Consider the following 6,000-nt stretch of genomic DNA (forward strand, 5'->3'; position numbering starts at 1 on the left):
TAGTTCACGGTGTAAAGGGTGTTACATACATAACATTCAGTGAAAGCAGTGATATCTCCACACCTGAAACAGTAAAACCAAACACTGGTGTCATATTTGGCAATGTTGCTATGGAAAACCAAAACAAGATTCAAAAATATTTCTGTTTCAGTCGTCATATGGGTGCTGATGTATTTTATCTAAGCCAAACATATCCTAGCATCCCAAAAGAGTTGGTTAGGGATAATGAAAACCTCACTATGGCCTTCAAACAAAACAGTCTCAATTCAGGACATATTTACCACATACATGTGGGATTTGACATGACGTTGAGTGATGTTGTTAAGATATGTACTGATTGCTGGAATCATTCACGATATTGATTTCTCATTATTGATAAAATAAGAAAACTGACTGATGGTAGGTACAGGTGAAACTTCCAGGAGTTTCTGTGTGTGTGTGTGTGTGTGTGTGTGTGTGTGTAGTCTGGTAAGAAAGGTGAGTACATCAGTATATGCTGCACTGTTGACAAAATGGTGCGCATGTCTAGCTCTCAACCTGAAAGAACAGGTGTATATAGACAGAACATTCACTTGTACATGGATGCGAAAATTCAGGCTATCATGCATAAACTTGGAGGTATGCACAGGGAGTTAGAGATGTACACTCCTGGAAATTGAAATAAGAACACCGTGAATTCATTGTTCCAGGAAGGGGAAACTTTATTGACACATTCCTGGGGTCAGATACATCACATGATCACACTGACAGAACCACAGGCACATAGACACAGGCAACAGAGCATGCACAATGTAGGCACTAGTACAGTGTATATCCACCTTTCGCAGCGATGCAGGCTGCTATTCTCCCATGGAGACGATCGTAGAGATGCTGGATGTAGTCCTGTGGAACGGCTTGCCATGCCATTTCCACCTGGCGCCTCAGTTGGACCAGCGTTCGTTCGGGACGTGCAGACCGCGTGAGACGACGCTTCATCCAGTCCCAAACATGCTCAATGGGGGACAGATCCGGAGATCTTGCTGGCCAGGGTAGTTGACTTACACCTTCTAGAGCACGTTGGGTGGCACGGGATACATGCGGAGTGCATTGTCCTGTTGGAACAGCAAGTTCTCTTGCCGGTCTAGGAATGGTAGAACGATGGGTTCGATGACGGTTTGGATGTACCGTGCACTATTCAGTGTCCCCTCGACGATCACCAGTGGTGTACGGCCAGTGTAGGAGATCGCTCCCCACACCATGATGCCGGGTGTTGGCCCTTTGTGCCTCGGTCGTATGCAGTCTTGATTGTGGCGCTCACCTGCACGGCGCCAAACACGCATACGACCATCATTGGCACCAAGGCAGAAGCGACTCTCATCGCTGAAGACGACACGTCTCCATTCGTCCCTCCATTCACGCCTGTCGCGACACCACTGGAGGCGGGCTGCACGATGTTGGGGCGTGAGCGGAAGACGGCCTAACGGTGTGCGGGACCGTAGCCCAGCTTCATGGAGACGGTTGCGAATGGTCCTCGCCGATACCCCAGGAGAAACAGTGTCCCTAATTTGCTGGGAAGTGGCGGTGCGGTCCCCTACGGCACTGCGTAGGATCCTACGGTCTTGGCGTGCATCCGTGCGTCGCTGCGGTCCGGTCCCAGGTCGACGGGCACGTGCACCTTCCGCCGACCACTGGCGACAACATCGATGTACTGTGGAGACCTCACGCCCCACGTGTTGAGCAATTCGGCGGTACGTCCACCCGGCCTCCCGCATGCCCACTATACGCCCTCGCTCAAAGTCCGTCAACTGCACATACGGTTCACGTCCACGCTGTCGCGGCATGCTACCAGTGTTAAAGACTGCGATGGAGCTCCGTATGCCACGGCAAACTGGCTGACACTGACGGCGGCGGTGCACAAATGCTGCGCAGCTAGCGCCATTCGACGGCCAACACCGCGGTTCCTGGTGTGTCCGCTGTGCCGTGCATGTGATCATTGCTTGTACAGCCCTCTCGCAGTGTCCGGAGCAAGTATGGTGGGTCTGACACACCGGTGTCAATGTGTTCTTTTTTCCATTTCCAGGAGTGTATTATTAGGCTCCTCTGAGAATGATCAACATAATAAATGAGTTAGTTAATGAAATCAGTAACAAAGAAATGGATTTAACTGAAAAGGTCGAGGCTATTGGGGGAAAATAGATGTAGAGGCCATTGTTGTTCAGAAGGAGGAGCAGGACCACAACATAATAAGAGGAAGAAGAGTGGGTATATAAAGCCTCACACTATAGAGACGTCTGATTAGTATACACCGAGATGTCGATGAAGCAGACATTCAATCAGGTGCCGAAAGCCGTTCAAGAGAAATTATGGTTGCTAATGGTAGGGCATTTGGATTGACAATAAACACTAAGAGAGACCTTCAAGCCAGTTATTGAATCTCTCAGGCACTTAGCGTAAACCAAAGCACACGAGAACAATGGTGTTGCCATTAATGACGAATTCATGGCCCATCACACCCCTGGCTAGGTAGGTAGGACATTCAGCGTTATTAGGGGAAGACTAGATGTTTGGCATGCAGCCCCTTAAATGCAACTGATGACACAAAACAGATTGGTGATAGGCAGTTTGAGAGAACACCTGGCTTAATGAATCTTATTTTCCTAACACCCAAGGGAAAAAAAACATAAATTATTAAGTTAATGATAGGGAAATGTATTGTGAAATACTGCATTTGACTGATGTAGATAAGAACAAAAAAGGCCTGAGCAACAACAAATATAAAACCAATACTTGATGGTGAAAACACCATCAACAACAGCAGCAGCGGTGATGGTATTGACATTGAGCATAAAGCAGTGAACAATCGAATCCTGCAGTATATATATTATGATGATCCCAAGCATAGAGAGAAAGGTATCATCGAATAAGAATGGAGACAGTAGTTAGAGAACTCCACAAACCAGCATTCAAAACATACCCTTGTGGGAATGAAATGATTAAAGGTTTGGATGACTTATGGCAAGCTGATCTTGCAGATGTGGGGGAATATTCACATGAGAATAATGGATTCAAATATATTTTAATGTTTATTATTGATACATACTCCAAATTCGCCTGAGCATTACAAGTTTAAACAAAAATGGGTAGAAATGTTGCAGATGTGTTTGAGCGTTTGCTGCAGACAGGGACAAACCAATGCCCGGACAGCCTCCAAACCAATCATTGTTCATTGTGGAGAGTTTTACAATATGTATTTGAAGACTGTTGTGCAGCGATATAGAATATATCATTATTCAACATTCATCCACCTGAAGGTGAGTATCAAGGACCATCTGAACAGAACAATAAAAGGTCAAATGTGGATGTGTTTTAATCTTTGTGGTTCATAAAAATGGACAGATATCCTCCTAGAAATAATTCTCAGTATAATTGAACCAGTCATAGCGCAAGAAAAATGAGACCAATCAATGTTTGTGATAATGGGCTCATAGATATGGCGTACTATCGCATTAAAATTCTGGATCTATGCGAACAGGAATTTAATATAGGTGATTTGGTACATATCTCAAAACACTAGACAGCATTTGAGAAATCATACGCACCGAACTGGTCAACAGATATATTTACTGTTTCAAAGGTGAAAAGAATAAATCCTAGAACATATCTTGAAGGATAGTGAAGGTGAAGAAATTGCAGGTTGCTTCTACACTGAGGAGTTGAAGAAAAGCTCAGAACCAGATGTGTTTCTTGTGGAGAGAGTTATAAGACATCAAGGAAATAGAGCACCAGTCAAATAGCTTGGTTTACCTACAGCATGAAACAGTTGGATTGATATTAATGATTTGCTATATAATGGGATGCACAATCCACAACCACCGCAGTAGCATAATGTGAGTGCTACAAGACGTTTTCAAGGAGGTGGTGGAATTCTAGACAAACTGCCAGTGGAATTACACATTCTAGGATATAACTACTGTGGACCAGGAATAAAACATCTGAAACGTTTGACACAACACTGCAAATAAAGATCTCCCAAGTTTTCACTGTTAAATCCAGCCTAGTCGTCAATTATTATGCCTCCCTGCTCACCGTCAAATATGAGGTGTCTAGGACACCTGCTTTCTCAGATCACTAGAGAACATTTAAACAAATCGTATTAATGAATTTTATTATAAAGTGGAAAAATATAATACTTGTGTTACACAGATGTGTCGCAAGCAAAGGGCGACAGACAAAATAAGAAATCTCTTTAGTATAACAATTCCCAAGTCCATGTTACATAGACAGTAGAAGCAAGTGATTAGAGTTGACACTTTCCAAGTTGCTAGTCTTGAAGCTGCTGCTGTAGAACTGGACTGCGACCAGTTGGGCGCAGCACTTATGTCCTCTTCACATAGTGGCCACTGCTGTCACATTGTCGTCCTGGAGAGGGGTCAGTCAGTGTGTGATTGGCTGACGTCTTCTCACGGCCATCTCTCTCATTCCCGATCGATTGACATGCTGGCACTTGACTGTATGCCATGACATTCGCCCCACCCCCTCCCCCCGAAGCGACAGACTGTCATCATATAGGGAGCTCAACAATGGTGGGGAGGCAGGAGCATGGATGCTCAGATGGACTGGAAGCTGTAGCAGCAGGGAACGTCAGACTTCTAGTCGTACCCTGCCATCTGCCCTGCACTCTGATGCAGATATCCCCGGGAAATACCCAGAAGGGGACACATCCACCTTCTGGGCCTATGCGAAGATGTAGAAGGCATCAGCTGCTGCAGTGTGGGTGGGTGCAGCTCCATCAGTAGGAAGAGGCGAAGGCTCCGTCTCCATTGGGTCATCCTACGGTGTCATGATGACACCCTTTGGCAGCTACTGTGGCCACACTGTCCTTGGGATCCGTTAATCTGAGGGAAGAGTACATTTTCTGAGAACAGGAATGTCTTGTCCATTATAAGCTGTCAGGTGTGCGATAGTTTTAGACAGTTGTGGGGAGCCTAACGGTTCATATGTGTTATGATTTTGCAATGTAACAGAAGCACCCATTTCCAACTGAAAAATCATGTTTACCACTAATATCCAAATGAACAAAAAACTTGTTGGACTGGTGTAGCACTGAAGAAACCGTTTGCTTGCTATTTTTGCTAACGCTTGCAACAGGCTATGAATACACTGCATTGATTACATGGACCTTGTGATGAGAACTACGTGTGTGCAGAATTCTTATGTTGCAAACATACTGATTGCACATGACCTTTCTTGCTACAAGTGTAACACTGTGCTTGTCTGGTGGGGAAGTCTTGGCATTGTGCCATGAATTGCACCAAGGGCAAGGACTTAATTCTGTTCACCTGTTTTAAGAACTGTGTACGTGGGGCACATGGGCTGTTGCTGCCTAATGGGCCGGTCATGAGCGACGGACGACTCAACCCAACAAATTGGCGGGTGCTCAAATTTATTGGCCGACACGGCACCTGAATCATACTGATCGAGAATTTGCACTTTGTGTTAAAATGATGGATCTGACAGTTCCAAAATCTGTTCTCTAAGTCTGATACCAGGTCCATTGTATACGATCGCATCAAGCAATATTTCATCTGAATTTAGAGCACCACAAGCACATTTGAATTTACATTTCCTAGTCATACCTGCAAACCTGTTACCCCCTAGCTGCCACCACATTTGCTTATTGGTCATAATAGTTAGCGAATTTACAACCTGATTATGGGAAAGTTCAGTCAGAGTGGCGTTAGGGAACAATTTCTTAATAAGGCGAGAGACTACACTTCCTACCATTCACAAAAAGCAATATAGTTTCACAGTACCTGGTACATTGTGAGCAATTACTTGGTCTTCTTACTGTTGCCACCACTCGAGCCATTCCTCTTGTTTTTCATTAAATTGGCGAAAAGGCGGTATGTTGCCTGTTGCATTGCATTGGTGGTGTGATTGGCTAGAAGGTGCTGTGCTGTGTTTAGCAGTGTGGCGATCTGCTGGGTCTGAAACTGAAACATGTGTTAGCTGCTTTGCATC

Source organism: Schistocerca americana, chromosome X (genome assembly GCF_021461395.2).
Source record: "Schistocerca americana isolate TAMUIC-IGC-003095 chromosome X, iqSchAmer2.1, whole genome shotgun sequence".
NCBI classification, from domain to species: Eukaryota; Metazoa; Arthropoda; class Insecta; order Orthoptera; family Acrididae; genus Schistocerca; species Schistocerca americana.